At 36.2% G+C, this 18,016-nt stretch overlaps 1 protein-coding gene and 1 long non-coding RNA gene across 11 annotated transcripts in view; one reads left to right on the top strand and one right to left on the bottom strand.

The window, feature by feature from the left end:
• CTNNA3 (catenin alpha 3) overlaps positions 1-18,016 on the top strand; it is a 1,688,099-nt gene that overhangs the window by 1,077,458 nt on the left and 592,625 nt on the right. The window lies entirely within an intron of this gene.
• Positions 1-18,016, bottom strand: part of LOC144312260 (uncharacterized) — an 88,170-nt gene that overhangs the window by 49,471 nt on the left and 20,683 nt on the right. For 2 of the 4 annotated variants that reach the window (XR_013377762.1, XR_013377763.1), the window contains exon 3: positions 15,226-15,523. The exons of the other annotated variants lie outside the window; for them this stretch is intronic. This is a non-coding gene — a long non-coding RNA (uncharacterized LOC144312260). Of the gene's footprint in view, positions 1-15,225; positions 15,524-18,016 lie in introns of those variants that run through there. 4 annotated transcript variants of the gene reach the window in all.

The raw sequence follows: 18,016 nt of genomic DNA, 5'->3' as shown, positions 1-18,016 counted from the left end.
TGCTTCCAGGAAAGATGGAGTAGATATACTTTTCCCTATTTACATTCTATGCAACTATACACCCTAAACATTATATATAAAGCAAATATAAAAAGATTCTGAAAAGTGGAGAGTAGAGGGCAGACTGGCTAGGGACCTTGAATCCAAAGAAATGACATGATGGTAAGATCTCCAGATTTTCCTTTTATCTCTGATAGCTTATACACAGGGCTGAGGAAGCCAGCAACCCAGAAATACCAATAGTCATAGACAGACAAAAATATATAAATTGCAATAATATGTCTTTTTGTTTGTTTGTTTTGCCAAAGACTCAGGAAAAGGACAGCCAAAGTAAGGCAGAAAACTTTTAGACAATAACTAATTTACTTCAGCTTTAAAAAACAAACAAAAACCCAGAATGAATGGTGGCCCTATTCCACCCACACCAGTAAAAGCAAAGTAGGGAGCCTAGATTTCCACAAACATCAGGCTATAACAAAGTACCCCAACCCTTATACCAGGGTTGTCAGAAAAGTTTGAGTATGGAGCCAGGATTTCATCCCCACCTGTCAGTAATGATGTTCTCCCCTTCTTCCCCCCTCTCTAACATGGTATCAGTTGAGATCATGTGGAAAATCAGTTACTTTATCTCTACCCACCAATACTGAGATATCCCTCCACCTCCCCAACAGGGTGTTAATAGAGGAAAAGTAGTAAAGAATCATGACTTTCATTATCATTTAACTTTAATGAGGCATATCTCTCCTGCAGTATTAGTGAAGGCCATGTGGAAAGCAATGATAAGATACTCCTATCCCTCCTAGCCAGGGAGGTATCAGTGGAGGATTACCTGAGAGCCAGAGCTTCCACTCTTGCTCAGCAGTAACAAGGAGCCCTTCTTTGGGTATCCCTGGAAACTGAGGAGGTTACCTAGGCTTTTACATTCAGGTAACAGTTTGTTATTAGCTTTCATGAGACAGTGGTTCCCCTCTTCCCTTGACAGAGCAGTTTCAGAGAAAGCCAGCTAAAACAGAAATATTAAATATAATCCTGCCTCATAACATAATAATCAAAATACTTAGGTTTCATTCAAAAATCACTTGTCCTACCATGAAGCAGGAAGATCTCATACTGAATGAAAAACATACTCAATAAAATCAGCACTGAGATGATAGAGATGTTAGAACTGCCTGACAAATATTTTAAAGAAGATGTTACAAAGATACAAGAACAATCACAAATGCCCTTGAACAAATGAAAAAAGTAGAAAGTCTAAGCAAAGAAATAAAAGAAATAAAGAATAAGTAGAAATATTAGAATTGAAAAATACAATAACTGAAATAAAAAAAAGAAATTTAGTAGATGGGCTCAATGGCAGAATAGAGGAGACAGGGAAAATAATCAAGAGGAGACAGGGAAAATAATCAATCAACTGAAAAACAAAACTACAATAATCACTGAATCAGAACAGCAGGGAGAAAATAGACTGAAAGCACACACACAAACACACACATACACATACACACCCACACAGTCTTGGGAACATGTGAGACTGTAACAAAGGATCTAACATTTGTGTCCTTGGAGCTCTAGGAGAGGAGAAAATGGGCAGGCAGGGCTTAGAAATCATTTGGGGGCATGTGGTTAGCACAGTTGGTTAAGCGTCCAACTCTTGGTTTTGGCTCAGGTTGTGATCTCAGGGTTATCAGGCTTCCTGCTCAGCACCTTGTCTGCTTGAGATTCTCTACCTCTTCCTCCCCTATGCCCCTCCTCTCCCACTCTCTCTCTCTCAAATAAATTTTTAAAATCTTAAAAAAAAAATCATTTAAATACTAAATGGAAACTTCCCAAGTTTGGCCAAAGCCCTCCCAAACTTACAGATACAAGAAGCTAGTAAAACCTTAAACATGATAAGCCCGAAGAACCTGCACCAAGATGCATTATCATCAAAATTCTGAAAACTAAGGACAAAGAAAAAAAAATTAAAGCAGCCAGAGAGAAATATCACATTGCATAATAGAGGAAAAACAGGTCAAATGGCACTAGATTTCTCACCACAAACCATGAAGGCCAGCAGAAAATGATACATTTTTTTTAAGTGCTGAAAGAAAAGAACTACTGACTCAGTATCCTACATCCAGTAAAAATATTCGTCTTCAAGAATAAAAGAGAAATCAAGACATTCTAGATTGAAGGAAAACTAAAAGATTTTGTTGCCACCCAACCTGTACTAAAAAAATGACTATCTTGGTTACTTGGAATTTAACCAAGAAATAACTCATTAAATTCAGTTGTGACAATATGGGGGTGGTGGTGGTGGTGGTGGGGAATAAATGTTTTCTGGTAAAGGTAGTGAAATAATTCCCTGCAAGATGTTTTGTTTTGTTCTTGCATCTCTCTCTCTCTCTCTCTCTCTCTCTCTCTCTCTGAGTGTACTTCTTCCAGACTCTAACAATCTATACCATATGTGTGCAGTATAAACAGGAATATAGAGAAGTCTAATTCCCTGACTTCTAAGATCTGAACTTTTATCTTGCATTGACTTTTATTTTCTGATCGGATTTAAGCTTGATGTTGGCAGCTTCACCCAAAGATTCCCCCATGCACTAGATCAGGGTCCTCAAAATGAAGTCCACAGCCCATTCACAACAAAATGAACTGGAATATTTCTAAAATGCAGATTCCTAGGCATCACTCCAGACTTATTGGGTCAGAATAAGGTAGCACAAAAATAGTGTTAACAACCTCTCAGGTGATTCTTGTCCACACTGAAGATTGAGAACCACAGTACTAGATTATACAAGGGGCCTTTATCAATGCAACCATATGTAGGCAAAGTAGGAGTGATTTCTCACATCAACACACACACTACTTTGTGCTAGGCTTGCTCCCATACCTTCTCTGCCTTTTCTAATAGGATTCCTTTACCATTCTGCCCACTGCAGCCTAGCACCTTCTAATAGGTGAGGTGTCCAGCTGAATTTTACTATACTCATCAACCAAACACACAATTATTTTCACAAGGATATTTTCAGGCTGTGTATTCAGCCTGGTTCAACTCTCCAAAGCATTTGATCCTACAGCTATGGTGACAGATTTTTAAGTACAGATGCTTACAGATGTTGCTTTGAGGGGTGCCCATTTTTCATTCTCTTTCATTACCCTTGTCTACGGGGTGCATTGGCAAGAGATTCAGAAGTCAGATTGACCTGAGTTTGAATTTCTGCCTGTCCATATATTAGTTATATACTAATTAGCAAGTAGCATTCTCTCTCAGCCTACTTCGTCATTGAAAACAAAAGTAATTTCTATCTGCCGAACTCAAAGGTGTGTTAACAGTACTTTGTAGAGGGGAAGCAGAATAGAATAGTGGAGAAGCACAAACTTTGAAGTTTATAGAGAAATAAATAAATTCCACTTCTACCTCTTACCAGCTGTCAGGTTTGGGGCAAGTTATTTTATAGAACAAGGATAGTAATATGACCCGCATTATCCAGACAAATGGTGAGTGCTCAAAAAATTGCAACTATTATTATTTTTGGTTTGGGGGAAGAAGTTTGCACAGTGTCAGGGACACAGGAATTTTTACCTATTATTATTAATAATGTTTAAATATTTTGAGCAGAACTCTCCGCTGTGTAGCCATAAAGTGGATTTCAGAGGTACACGGACCTGGGATGAATGCCTATCCTAGTATTTCTTACCTGTGTAAGAAACATGGCTTTGGCACAAGTTTTTTTTTTTTTTTTTTTTTTTTTCTCTTTTTTTGAACCTCATGTTTTCATAAAGAAAGGGGTAATGATAATTACCTCACAGGATTGGTGTAGGACTCTTTTATAAAAGAATTTAATTCATTTCTTCTCTTGCCTTTTTACCGCCCCCCCCCCCTTCCTTGGGGCCTGGTAGGGAGGGAGGCAGGCTAAGACTCTACATTGGTTTATAATCAGATTCTGGTTAATAATGCTGATATTCATTTGTTATTCATTTGTGTAATGATTGCAGCTTTCAAATGATTGATATAGCCAGAGGACTCCAATGTTATTTTTTAAAATTTTTTAAAAATTTCATTAGTTTTTTTGACAAACAATAAAGGTTCCATCTAGAAAAGCATTGAAAAGAGAACATAAAGACCAGAATACACAATTCCTATGACTTCTAAATTTCTTGAAATAATATCAAATATCTTTTGGCTTATTCCTTTTTTTTTCTTTTTTTTTATTGGAGTTCAATTTGCCAACATATAGCATAACACCCAGTGCTCATCCCATCAAGTGCCCCCTCTCAGTGCCCATCACCCAGTCACCCCCACCCCCTCCCACTTCCCTTTCTACCACCCCTTGTTCCTTTCCCAGAGTTAGGAGTCTCTCATGTTCTGTCTCCCTCTCTGATATTTCCCACTCATTTTCTCTCCTTTCCCCTTTATTCCCTTTCATTATTTTTTATATTCCCCCAAATGAATGAGACCATATAATGTTTGTCCTTCTCCGATTGACTTATTTCACTCAGCATAATACCCTCCAGTTCCATCCACATCGAAGCAAATGGCGGGTATTTGTCGTTTCTAATGGCTGAGTAATATTCCATTGTATACATAGACCACATCTTCTTTATCCATTCATCTTTCGATGGACACCGAGGCTCCTTCCACAGTTTGGCTATTGTGGCCATTGCTGCTGTAAACATCGGGGTGCAGGTGTCCTGGCGTTTCACTGCATCTATATCTTTGGGGTAATTGTGCAATTGCTGGGTCGTAGGGCAGATCTATTTTTAACTCTTTGAAGAACCTCCACAGAGTTTTCCCGAGTGGCTGCACCAGTTCACATTCCCACCAACAGTGCAAGAGGGTTCCCCTTTCTCCACATCCTCTCCAACATTTGTTGTTTCCTGTCTTGTTAATTTTTCCCATTCTCACTGGCTTGAGGTGGTATCTCATTGTAGTTTTGATTTGTATTTCCCTTATGGCAAGTGATGCAGAGCATTTTGTCAAGTTTTTGTTGGCCATGTCTATGTCTTCCTCTGTGAGATTTCTGTTCATGTCTTTTGTCCATTTCATGATTGGATTGTTTCTTTGGTGCTGAGTTTAATAAGTTCTTTATAGATCTTGGAAACTAGCCCTTTATCTGATATGTCATTTGCAAATATCTTCTCCCAATCTGTAGGTTGTCTTTGAGTTTTGTTGACGGTATCTTTTGCTGTGCAAAAGCTTCTTATCTTGATGAAGTCCCAATAGTTCATTTTTGCTTTTGTTTCTCTTGCCTTCATGGATGAATCTTGCAAGAAGTTACTGTGGCCAAGTTCAAAAAGGGTGTTGCCTGTGTTCTCTAGGATTTTGATGGAATCTTGTGTCACATTAAGATCTTTCATGCATATTGAGTTGATCTTTGTGTATGGTGTAAGAAAATGGTCCAGTTTCATTCTTCTGCATGTGGATGTCCAATTTTCCCAGCACCATTTATTGAAGAGACTGTCTTTTTTCCAGTGGATAGTCTTTCCTCCTTTGTTGAATATTAGTTGACCATAAAGTTGAGGGTCCATTTCTGGATTCTCTATTCTGTTCCATTGATCTATGTGTCTGTTTTTGTGCCAGTACCACACTGTCTTGATGACCACAGCTTTGTAGTACAATCTGGCATTGTGATGCCCCTAGCTATGGCTTTCTTTTTTAATATTTCCCTGTCTATTCGGGGTCTTTTCTGATTCCACACAAATCTTAAGATGATTTATTCCAACTGTCTGAAGAAAGTCCATGATATTTTGATAGAGATTGCATTAAATGTATAAATTGCCCTGGGTAGAATTGACATTTTCACAATATTAATTCTTCCAACCCATAAGCATGGAATATTTTTCCATCTCTTTGTGTCTTCCTCAATTTCTTTTAGAAGTTTTCTGTAGTTTTTCGAGTATAGATCCTTTACCTCTTTGGTTAGGTTTAGTCCTAGGTATCTTATACTTTTGGGTGCAATTGTAAATGGGATTGACTCCTTAATTTCTCTTTCTTCAGTCTCATTGTTAGTGTATAGAAATGCCACTGACTTCTGGGCATTGATTTTGTATCCTGCCACACTGCCGAATTGCTGTATGAGTTCTAGCAATCTTGGGATGAAGTCTTTTGGGTTTTTTATGTACAGTATCATGTGATCGGCGAAGAGGGAGAGTTTGACTTCTTTGCCAATTTGAATGCCTTTTATTTCTTTTTGTTGCCTGATTGCTGAGGCTAGGACTTCTAGTACTATGTTGAATAGCAGTGGTGAGAGTGGGACTCCAATATTCTTGAGTTAAATCAGGATTGTGATTATTTGTTCTGGAAACCAGCTTTCTAGGTTCTTGAATTGACAGTTAAACACATAGTTAAGTGCCTCTCTGGGTCATCCAACCCATGCAATATGGTCAACATTTAAAGAATGGATGTGGTTAATTTTAGACTCTAGTTGAGTTTAGAATACAAACTAATATTCATTTCCTGAACATGGATTATGGCATGGGCATCTTTGAACTATAAGCTACATCTCTGCTTTTAGAGGGAAAAATCATAATGAATAACTTGCATTCAGAGAAAACTCAAAGTAACTGTGGAAAATGATATTTCTTAGTGTCTTATACTTGACCTAATACTCATAATTTTATAGCCTGAAGTATTAACATTCTAGAAGGAAAATCAACTTGGTTTAGAGACTTTTTCAACTTGTTTTATCTTCAGATAAATTGAGTATTAATTTTGGATAATAGATATATGATTTAAACTTAATAAACTAAAAAGAATCTAAATGTAGGGAGCAACATGTATTTCCACTTTTTTTGTTGTAATTTCTTCTTTATATTTTTATTTTTTATCTTTACTTATTTTTCTTTTTTTTTACTCGTTTCTCTGGCAGTCTTAACTCCATTTCCCTCTAATATTTCATTGAGCTACTCATTTTTTATAATAATATAAAAAAAAAACTTTACTTTCTTTCAGTATCTTCCTGGATTTTTCAATGATCATGACCAAAACAGTAATGGTTATATTTATTGGTTTCCTCTTAACTGTTACCATGCATTGTATTATTTATCCTTTTCTTTTTTATTTCTTCCTACCCTGCTCCACAGCACCCTGGATTATCACTGTACTGTGGAAGCATTTCTGAATGAAATTTCCCTTAGTGGGATAGCAACAGGAAAGATAATTAAAATGAATATACAGGTACTAGGTTCATTTGTGTCCAACTATCTACACAATCTTGAAAACAGACATGATAGTCTCCTGAGGAAGATATTGCTATTGAAAATGTGATAAAAATCTTGGTAATTTCCCTAAATTTGTAAAGTCCTAAAATGTCATTAATTTTTATTATGTATTAAGAGTATATCAAGTATTATACTACTTATCAATGTAAAGTGCATTATTATTGTAGTTCCTCAAAGAATGATGTTATCCTATTTATATTGCTGATCGTGATCCAGTGCCCAGCCATCCAATAAAAGGTAACTGGAATTGAAATTAATGGTGTTATCTATTGCTTAAAAAAATTGCTTGGGTTATATAGAAGAATATAAGTGATACATAATCCATTATAAGTCATAAAATTATGAGATATTAAGTGACTATTTTTTGAGAGCAGGGGCTATTAAAGTAGAAAGAATATTTTTATTTCTGCTAATAATCATCTTGCTTAAAATTCTAGATCCTGGGCAGGTAAAAATGAATAGACAATTCCGTAGAATAAGCCATAAAGAAGAATTTCTCATATGTATTTGTTATATAATGATTTTGTTGAACTTCAGTAAAATTTTGTGAAGCACTTTGTGTGAAACACAGTTTTTCCTATAATCTTGAAGTGTTGCAGTTATTAATTTTAAATAGAAACTGCTGTCTCTTTCTTCATTAGTGGAGGAAGACAGATGCTTTACCTGAAGCTATGGGCTGCAAGCAACCCTAGTAGTCAATCACATCATTTATGTTATATTATGCTTTTGGCCTTTGCTTATTCAGAAATAATGCATTTCATCAGAATTTTTTTTACTGTGATTGCGTTTTTAGTTGGTGTACTCTGCTGGATCTAACACTAAAATACAATTGCACAGAACATCAGTGGATTCTCTAAAATTTGAGAAAAATACATCACATTCTGAACTAAGAGTTTTATGTTTCCTGTGAATCTGAACTATAGAAAATACTTCCCTCTTTTCTTTAAGCAATGTAAGACATAAGCCGTTTCTCTTATATGCACTATTCCTGTTACTCTACATAGGAATATAATATCAGTCCAGTGCATGGATACTTGTTATCAGAATCCCATCATTCCATTTCTCATTAGAGAAAACACATAGGAAATGGTACAATTTGGATTCCAAGCATCCGATAACCAGATGGCAAGTTAGCCTCAATGTAGTACAAACATTGTCTGTTTGTAAGACTGATATTTGCACACACATCTTTGGCAGATGATGACAAAGCACTGCACAGAAGAAGCATGCCTCCTGAGTCACACAGAAGAGAACATCTTCCTCAAGTCTGTTTTCTCTTCTCTCTTTACAAAGGCTGATGGAGTCTTTTAAATACAATGATATTTTGAGGAAGATTTTGGAAGTTAAATGGAGAGAGATATGTCTCCAATCTGGGCAGTTTTAATTTTTCTTTCCCAGGTAAAGTTCAAGCTTAGAATATCTTGCTCATCTATATTTTGTTTGTTTGTTTTAAATTGTGCCTAGTGAGGGCACCTGGGTGGCTCAGTGGTTAAGCGTCTGCCTTTTGCTTAGGTCATGATCCCAGGGTCCTGGGATTGAGTTCCACATCAGGCCTGTTTACCCTCTGCCTATGTTTCTGCCTTTTTCTCTCTGTGTCTCTCATGAATGAATGAATGAATGAATGAATGAATAAATAAATAAAATCTTTAAAAAATAAAAAAATAAATAAATTATGGCTTAATGGATTGACAGCCAAATGCAATGATACTCAAGTCCCTTAGTAAAGATGTATGTACATATGGATAGGTAGATAATGTCTATGTGTGCATGCATGTGTGTATGTTTGCCTTGATTCATATTCATTCTTTATTCATATTCTTTCATGGGAGGCCAGTTAGTATTATGAAAAGGTGTCCATAAGATTTGGAATCTCTAAAGATGATATGTATAATGGTTAAGAACATGGACTCTGAAGTCAGAATTCCCTCTGTGGTTCTGCACAAGCTGATAATCATCTCAGCTTTCTCATTTACAACCTAACAACAATAGTACTACCCTAAAGGCTTGTTATGGGATTAAACAAAACAAGTCTACAAAATTCTTATAAAAAGAGCCTCTCAGATAATGAGTAGTGTATACGTGTTATCTTTCTTTTTATCTGTGAGTCTACTCTCTGTACCATACTTTGTACCCTAAAGACTGAGGATTGTCGTTTTAAAGCACTCAATAAATATATGTTTTCCTGCATTGGGCCTAATGATGAGTCAGAGGTTCATGAGTGCTCAGCCATGTAACTTTGAGTAAACCGCTTTAACTCTCCTAAGCCTGTTTCCTCATCCATGAAATGGGGCAATAATTGCTGCCACCCTGTTGTCTTCACAAAGTTATTAGGTAGACCAAATGAAAGAATTTATATGAAAGCATAAATTAGTTTAGTTTAGTTTGAAATGCAAGGCAGATAGTTGTAATGCCTTTGGAGATAGCTTAACTCTTAAAAGCAATGAGATGACTGATTCAGGCTTACTTCTTATGGTCTAGCAGGCATGATAGGACACATGTAAAATTCTATTATAGGTATAACATGCTAATGTATTGGGAAGTCCCAGAGCAAGTGTTTTGGTAAAATTCAAACTATGGATAAATTATTTCTCATTTTTAAAATAGTAGAAAGAGAATAAATATTCATCATCCAAGTCTTAGTAATACTCTGAAGTAATTTTTAACATTCTCAATTATATTAGCTTGCTTTAGTAATGTTTCATTTGGAGCCAGATGAGTTAGGAACATATACCAAAGGCTGTGAGTATCTCAACATTGGAAAGATTTTATTTATTGGTGTATTAGAAGAACATGAAGACACTTTTTAGAGAGCCCCTCATCAAAACTGTTTTCATCTGAGGAAATTAAAAATGTATGCTCATAGAAACTTTGCTCAAGGCATTTTGCTCAGCTAGCAAACATTTGGTTCTTTCTTCTTTTATAGGATAAAGGATATGTCTCATCAGCTCACGTGATTTAGAAAATACTTCCATTAGATAATATAAAATCTTGTCTATAATTCAGGTAGGTTTTAAAAGTCAAGTTAGGTAGCCTATTCTGACATATTTGGCCTTCTTAAATCCATTATTTTAGAAAATATTATTAGAACAAATAGCATCTATTGCCTTTAATTTAAGATTTTCTACCGATCTAGGTCTCATTAGTAATAGGGAAGTACAATGAACCCACACAGAACTAAACCTTCTAACTAAACTATCCTTAAAAAGGTTTGGTTTCAAACCAGACTGTTTTTTTAAATCATTTTTCCTATCCATAATAGAGTTACTCCCTTGCACTCATTTTGGAAAGCAAGAGATAGTCACTCTTAACACCTGCCTCTTAACACTCTTAACACCTTAACACCTGCATAGGTGTGTGCTAAGCCTCAGGTGGCTCAGAACTCACCTGAGCTCAAAGAGACTCACTCAAAGGTGAGTGGATTAAGTCCCTATCTTCATCTCTCTCTCTCTTCATACATTGCCCTTTAAAGAAAAGAAACACTTTTTTTTGAGATTTCTACCTATATTATTTTATTAGTAATGCCTATATTGAATCAGCTCTTTGAATTCTGTTTTATTACTGAAATGACATTTATACCACCCATATTTAATATTGCTCATATCTACTGAGGTGCTTTTGGACATCACATCAGGCTTGGGTGATTCACAACCATAAATAATTGTCAGTGTAGATAATAGCTGATTGACCAAAGCTGATATGTTTAAGGCCTCTAAGCAATCATGTTTAATATCCAGAAGTTCATTTTCTAGAACTCAAGAGGATGTTAACACCTAACCATCAAAGTTTGCTATCTGAAAATAATGATGTCTTATTATAATTTTTGAATAAATATGTCCTGATTATTAATTAAAATTGTTCTGTGTATAAAACATACTACCACTGTGGATTTTTTTCCAGCTAATGAGCCATAGTACTGAGATGATCACTTATTTTTAAATATTGCAAAGTATACCTGTTGCTTATTGTACTCCATCTCCAGACCTCTATTAAATTTGAGTAAATTTTTGATAAAGTCCATCATAAAATACAATCCTAGTTTTACATAGGCCATCATCATTCATTAACCTTGACAATTTTTGTCCCAGTGGGGGGAAAAAAAATAGGAAATGGCAAGGAAGAAAAAAATTGCAAAGCAAAAGGCTGGTAAATCTGAGAAACATACTGGATATTCTCCATTTGCTTTTCTGCATCCCTTCTCTCCCATCCTGCAGACCTATGAAAGCATTAGCAGGACTCCTTTTCCTTCTGGCTTCTGGTTGGACAAGGCCAATGGGAGGCAGTGATAGGAGATTGGAGACTGGGAGAAAAGTGAGGTCTGGGCTTTGTTTCCTAGCTTCATCCTCACAGAACTACAGTTTATTAGAGGCTGTGTTACTTTCCAAGGTCACAGTTCCTGCAGGAGCTTTGCTATACATACAATTCTCTCTGGACGTCAGTTACCTCTCCTCTTTATTCCTTCAGGCCGTAGAGATAGGAAGCAAATATTTCCTCTACTGCTAGCCTTTGTGGACTCACCTGCCATGTTGATGTCCCTTACCTCTGCTCCATGGCTGTTAATTGTCCTGTCATCAGTCTGTCTTTGGTCACTGTTTCTGAGTGTTCCATCTGTTCCTGTTAGTGTCTGATTGATACAAGTAGAAGAGTGCAAAAAAGGAAGGCCAGGCTGCAGCCAGCCTTGTTGGCTTTAAGCTCTGCTTTGCTGCTTCCTAGCTATGTGACCTCAGGCAAATCTCTTATTCTTCCAGGAGTACAATTTCCTCAACTGTGCAATGAAGGGCAGTTGAACCAGATTCCAAGTTCTAAAAATTCTATGTTCTGTATTCAACTCAAGGTGTAGAAATGGTCACCCTTATGATATGTCATTAATAAATTCTTCAGTCACTTCCCGAGGGGTGAGAAAAGCAACCATAGTTGAATTAATGCCAGCACTTAGTAATATTGTCTGTGAACTTAGGGGACATAATTCATACATTGAAATTGCTATATTTGGATATTTCTCCAATGTTTTCTCCTTTTGCACACAAATGTTATCAAAATAAAGACATATTCCTTGTCAGTTCTATTGAAAGGACTCGGTAGACAGGTTAGTCTCTGGTTCTTTTTTTTTTTTTTTTTTAAGATTTTTATTCATCCATTCTTGAAAGACACACACATAGAGAGAGAGAGAGGCAGAGACCCAGGCAGAGGGAGAAGCAGGCTTTATGCAGGGAGCCTAACGTGAGTCTCAATCCTTGGCCTCCAGAATCATGCCCCAGGCTGAAGGCAGGTGCTAAACCGCTGAGCCACCTGGGCTGCCCTTAGTCTGTTGTTCTAAGTGAAGCATTCTCAGCCACCACTTCACTCAGGCACTAGTTTGGATATGAAAGATGATTTTTCAGGTCCCTGTTCCAAATTTGTTTGGAAAGAATGTTTATAAAACATTATTTTTCAGACTAATAATTATTTGCTGTTTTATAGGGTCCTCTTTACAACCTGCCTCCCCTTGATTACCTAGCTGCAATGTAGATGCAAAGTATGAATGTTTGGAGAATCCCTATATTTTAGTACAACCATTTCAATGGATGATGCCGCATTGTGTCCGTTACATTTTCAGGGCCCAGATTGCTTGATCAGTGGAGAAAATGAAAATTTCAGTCTTGTAACCTGGAGAACTGCTGTGGTGGGGCCCCAAGTCTTTAAGCCAGAAACCCAAATGATTAACTGAGATGGATAAAAGCCAGTTCAGAGAGAGGAGAGCAAAATTAAATATGGTCAAGCGGCAGTAACCTAAAAGAGGGATGCAAGAAAATAGTATCTCAGTGAAATGCCAGGATAGTGAATTTGTGTAGAGTACATACCTTTGCATTAAGGAAATGCTTACATCACTTCAATTGTTTTCAGGAGTCATTCTCAAAATTCCCTTTCACTCAGGGTACTATTTTACTCTGATGTCAGGTAATGGAGTATAGACCTTTGGAGCTCTTGGTTTCTGGAGAATGCATAATACACATTAACATCATCTCTTCTGTGTTTCTCAGCAGGACTCCATGCTATCTACTCTATTGGTAGTGTTTCTTGTCTGTGTACCTCAAATGCCAAGTTCCCTTTAGAGGATTAAACAATGGCATTGAGTGATATTGAAAAATGAATCTTAGGCTTAAAAAGTTACCAAGGCTTGCTTGTCCTATTTATCTATCTATGACTCAGCAGAGAGATACTGCAGAAATCTACGTTGCAATTGTAGTTTAAAGTTATTTGCTAACATCCATTTTCAGTGATAGTTTCTAGAGGTTTTACTTCAATTCACTGTTTTGGAAAGAAATTTGCTTGGTTTCTCTTTTAACTTTTTTTTTTTTTTTTTTTTTTTTTTTGGATGATGACTAACACTCCTCCTCAAGATTCACAGAAATCTGATAACAGTTGCCTCTGGATAAAGCATGTCTGGGACTAAGAGACATGTATGAGAAGGAGATTCACTTTTTACTGTATACACTTTTTTCATCCACATTTTTGTACCATATTTTACTGTTTCAAAAACATTTTCATGCAATCCCAATATGAAATAAATACTCCCATTCAATTTATGAGAAGTGCTTTTGGATTTGATTTTGACCTGTTTGACTATTTAAGATATGATGATTTCAATTCTGTAAGCTAAGCTGCTGATGAATCTGAGTACATATTTGTTATCAAAATGTTCCTGTTGAAAAGAACAGACCCCTTTCTTTATTTCAGTTTTGTATTCGTTGACAGGATCTAAGGCACCAGTGATAATCATCATAGACTCCTCCCTTGTCACTCCCTAACCAGTCACCAAATCCTAATGATTTGAGTATGTCACTCATGTCCATTTCCTTTTCTCCAAGTCCAATCACTGTTCTAGTTTGGGACCTCATTATCTCTTAGTGAGAATACTGAAACTTTGCTTAACTGGTCTTCTTGCCCCCAGGCCCTGACTCTCAACAACACTGCAACAAAATTCAGTTCCCATTGCCCACAGAACAGTGTTCATTAATCCTTTGCATCCTGGCTCCTACCTACAGTCTCATCGTTGTGATTTCTCTCAACATTTATTCATTTGACTTTTTTTTTCTTTCAAGTGTCTGATAATATGTTAGATGTTCTTCTAGGACAATACCAGATGGAGTTCTTTTCCTTGTAATGTTTACTGTCCGCTGGGGGAAGGGACATATAATCAAATCATACAAATGTTGATTCAAAAACAAAGATCAGTTCTATGAGAACAAGTTGCTCAGAGCTAGTAAAGCATATACCTGAGGGACCTGACCTAGTCTTGGGGCTTAGAAAAAGTTTCTTGAGTTGAGTTTCTGTTGCTGCAACAGGCAACCTGCCATCCTTGAACCAGCTGCAAGTTTCCCATGGCTTTTGCCCCAGGCTTTCCCTATTTCATTTGTTGTTTGGTTTTCTGTTTAATTATCTTCCCTTTTTCTTTTACTTTATGGAGTATTCATTGTTCAAGATTCAATTCGAATGTTACTTCTGAGGACAATCTTCCCTAACCTTACTTATGGCTCCCGTTCTTGAACCCCATGGCTTAGAAGAATTGCTAGCTCTCGTCTCTCAGTTTACACATAATTTTATATGGATTAGTTATTGTTTGGCTTCTATCTCACTGTTAAACATACATTTGACTATATTTTTCTCTCCATCTCCTGTTGTATTCTCAGAATCCTCTGTGTTCTCAGAACCTAAAATGACACTCAGAACAGTGAGAACTTAGTGTATTCACTGGATCAAGTAATATCTAATAGCATGTAGAATAATTGTTTTACAAGGGCTATCACTTTCTCGGCTTTAGATTATAAATACTTAAGGTTATCTCTTTTTATAATGGCATTTATACAAGAAATTCTCATTGTAAGGAAGTGAAATGTTTCAATTATTGTTTTATGACCTAGTAGTTTGACACTTGGGATATCAAAGAGAGAGGAGGGAGAATGTATTTGATTCTCGGATGTGCATAGAAAAGGCGGAATTGTCTTATAGAAATAGTCAAGGATACATGGGTTCTAATGCTAATTATAACTCTTACTAGCTTTATTATTTGAGCTACTGTTTTCATGTAAGAGCAACTTAATTCTCTCACCTGAAAAAAAAAAATTTCCCTTGCTTTTTCATTACGAGAATTGAATGAGTAACATATAAATAACCTGGCTCAAATAATGCAAGTTCATTATTACATGATATCTCTCCTCCCTGTCCTTCCCTCTTCTCTTAGATCCATCACAGTTACACTTCAGGCAACTTTGTCAGGATGAGTGCAGGGTTGCACTCATAGGCAGGTTGGAGGATGAGAGGTTCTATGCTTTCCAGGCTCCTGAAAAATCGGAAAGAGGAAACTTCATCATTCACATCATGACGTCCCCTCAGCCACTCACCTACTCACTTAACAAAAGTTGACCTAGCACTCTTTACATGTCAACTAGTAGTCAGGCAGTTGAACAGTCAAACCCTAAGGATATTATTACTTTCCATTTCCAGAGGGGCTTGGATTAGCTATAGGGAAGACAATCAGATTTTGAATAAAGAGTCCCATAAGTGGGAATGGGGAAGTATATGGCTTCTGCAGCCCAGCTGACTCCTGGATGACACCAGGCCATCTCCTGCATTCTGGTCATTGTACACCTGCTGGTTGTGGGAGCTGATTAATAAGGACCTTTCTCACTTTTTAACCCTGAGCTAGTACAAGCCTTGAAGCTCTGGAAGCTTAAACATAACAGACAACTTTCAGCAAAGTCTCTGAAGACAGAGGGGTGATTACCTGCAGCCCTTATTATCTATGTGGGTAAATGGTGTCAATTCTTCCTATGAGGGAGAGTACAAAAGAACTAGCAACATTATTATGTAATTAGGTCTTTACAAGATCTTCCCCCCTCCCCCCCCAATGCAACAATTTTTCTTTCCTCATCTTTATAAATGAATTGCAAAATGACAGCATATTTTCAGCACAGAAAACTAAATCAGGATTTGGAATGCCTGTATTCATAGAGAAAAATAAATCTTTGATAAGAAGAATTACTTTTAATTCTTCTATAATTTGCAAAATAAAGAAGATGTGGTTATTTAATTTGATTTGCTCTTTTGTGTTTGTAAAACTGTGCTCTAAAAGCAGCTGTGCTGCCTAATACATTTATGGCTGATGTAGAAGGCTGGGATGTTTATTAATAATAGAGATTTGGAAGAAAAGAGTGGTAGTTATTATATGCTGAGTTATTTAATATAATTATGAACTTTGCAGTTATAAAGCTCCTGTAATCTACAGAACACAAGGGGAGGTTGAGTGTTCTGAGGTCACCTGCTGTGTTCTATTTGCAGTGACAGTTCTATACCAGAACATAAAAAGCAAAAGCAACTGATGATGATGAAACCATCCTCTCTTAAAACGTGTATATATAGATCAAGCTTGTGTTACCTATTTTCAAGAAAATTACCATTTTATTTTTTGGGAAATGCAGTAAAAATCCTCATTCATAGGAGTTATAAGCTAGAACTAACATGAAATGTAACTGAATATGAAAGATGAGTTTATTGAAAAAATAATGTAAAGATATTTTCAGTGAGACACTATAAGCTTCTTAGGAGAATAAAATAACTTTTTTTATATTTGAAAGTATATTTGATAAAATAATAATTATAGCTTTAGAATATTTATAATCAGTAAACTAAAAAAGGTAGCCTGAAATAATCTCTCTTCAGTAAATATTCATATAATGCAATGATAACAACACAAATAAGACTGAGCATCTTTAATGTTCCAACCAATGGGCAGAGCTGTTATATACCTGATATTATTTCATATAGTCTTAAATATTGTGAAGTAATTGAGTGTAGTAAAATAGTAATTGAGTATTTTTTTTATAGTTATCCTTTAAAATATTCTTCAAATGATTCTATTATTGACTGAGAAGAGTAAGGGATAAAGAGGGCTTAACTATTTCTTAAAGAAGGTGAGAATGTGCAGGGAAGGTTACACTGGATTTGGAGTTAGATCCCAGCTGGGCTATTTACTTCCTTGAGTGAACTACAACCAGTTATTTAACCTAGCTCAGCCCAGTTTCTTCTCTTTAAAATGAAGATAATAGTATCTGCATCATAAGGTTGTAGTAAGGATTAAAAAAAATGTGTATAGGGATCCCTGGGTGGCGCAGCGGTTTGGCGCCTGCCTTTGGCCCAGGGCGCGATCCTGGAGACTCAGGATCGAATCCCACATCGGGCTCCCGGTGCATGGAGCCTGCTTCTCCCTCTGCCTGTGTCTCTGCCTCTCTCTCTCTCTCTGTGTGACTATCATAAATAAATAAAAAAATTAAAAAAAAATGTGTATAAAAACAACTTGCAAATTACCTGATATATAATAGCAATGCTCTGAGGGTTTAGCTAAAGTTCTCTTTGATCAGTGACATTTCAATAAAATCAACCTTAGTTTACTTTCCAAGACCAATATTGTGACTACACTAATATGTATGTATGTGTATTTTATATTATTTTAAATTAAAAACAAGTTACAAAATTCCAGGCAATATGTTTTCATGGTGATTTCTGACTCCAAATTCTGGGCTTTATTATGCTTATTATGACAGTCTGTGTCATTTTTACACCAGTACCATAATGCTTTGCTTACATAGTTTTGTAATATACTTTGAAATCATGGAGTGTGACACCTACAATTTTGGTATTTCCCAAGATTTTTTTGTCTTTTTGGGACATTTTGTGGTTTCATACCAGATTTAGGGTTATTTTTTTTTTTTTTCTATTTCTGTGAAAAATTCCATTGGGATTTTGAAAAGGACTGTGTTAAATCTATGGATGGCTT

Source organism: Canis aureus, chromosome 4 (assembly GCF_053574225.1).
Source record: "Canis aureus isolate CA01 chromosome 4, VMU_Caureus_v.1.0, whole genome shotgun sequence".
NCBI classification, from domain to species: Eukaryota; Metazoa; Chordata; class Mammalia; order Carnivora; family Canidae; genus Canis; species Canis aureus.
Note: the sequence above shows the minus strand (reverse complement) of the source record. Positions and strands in the feature narration are given on the sequence as shown.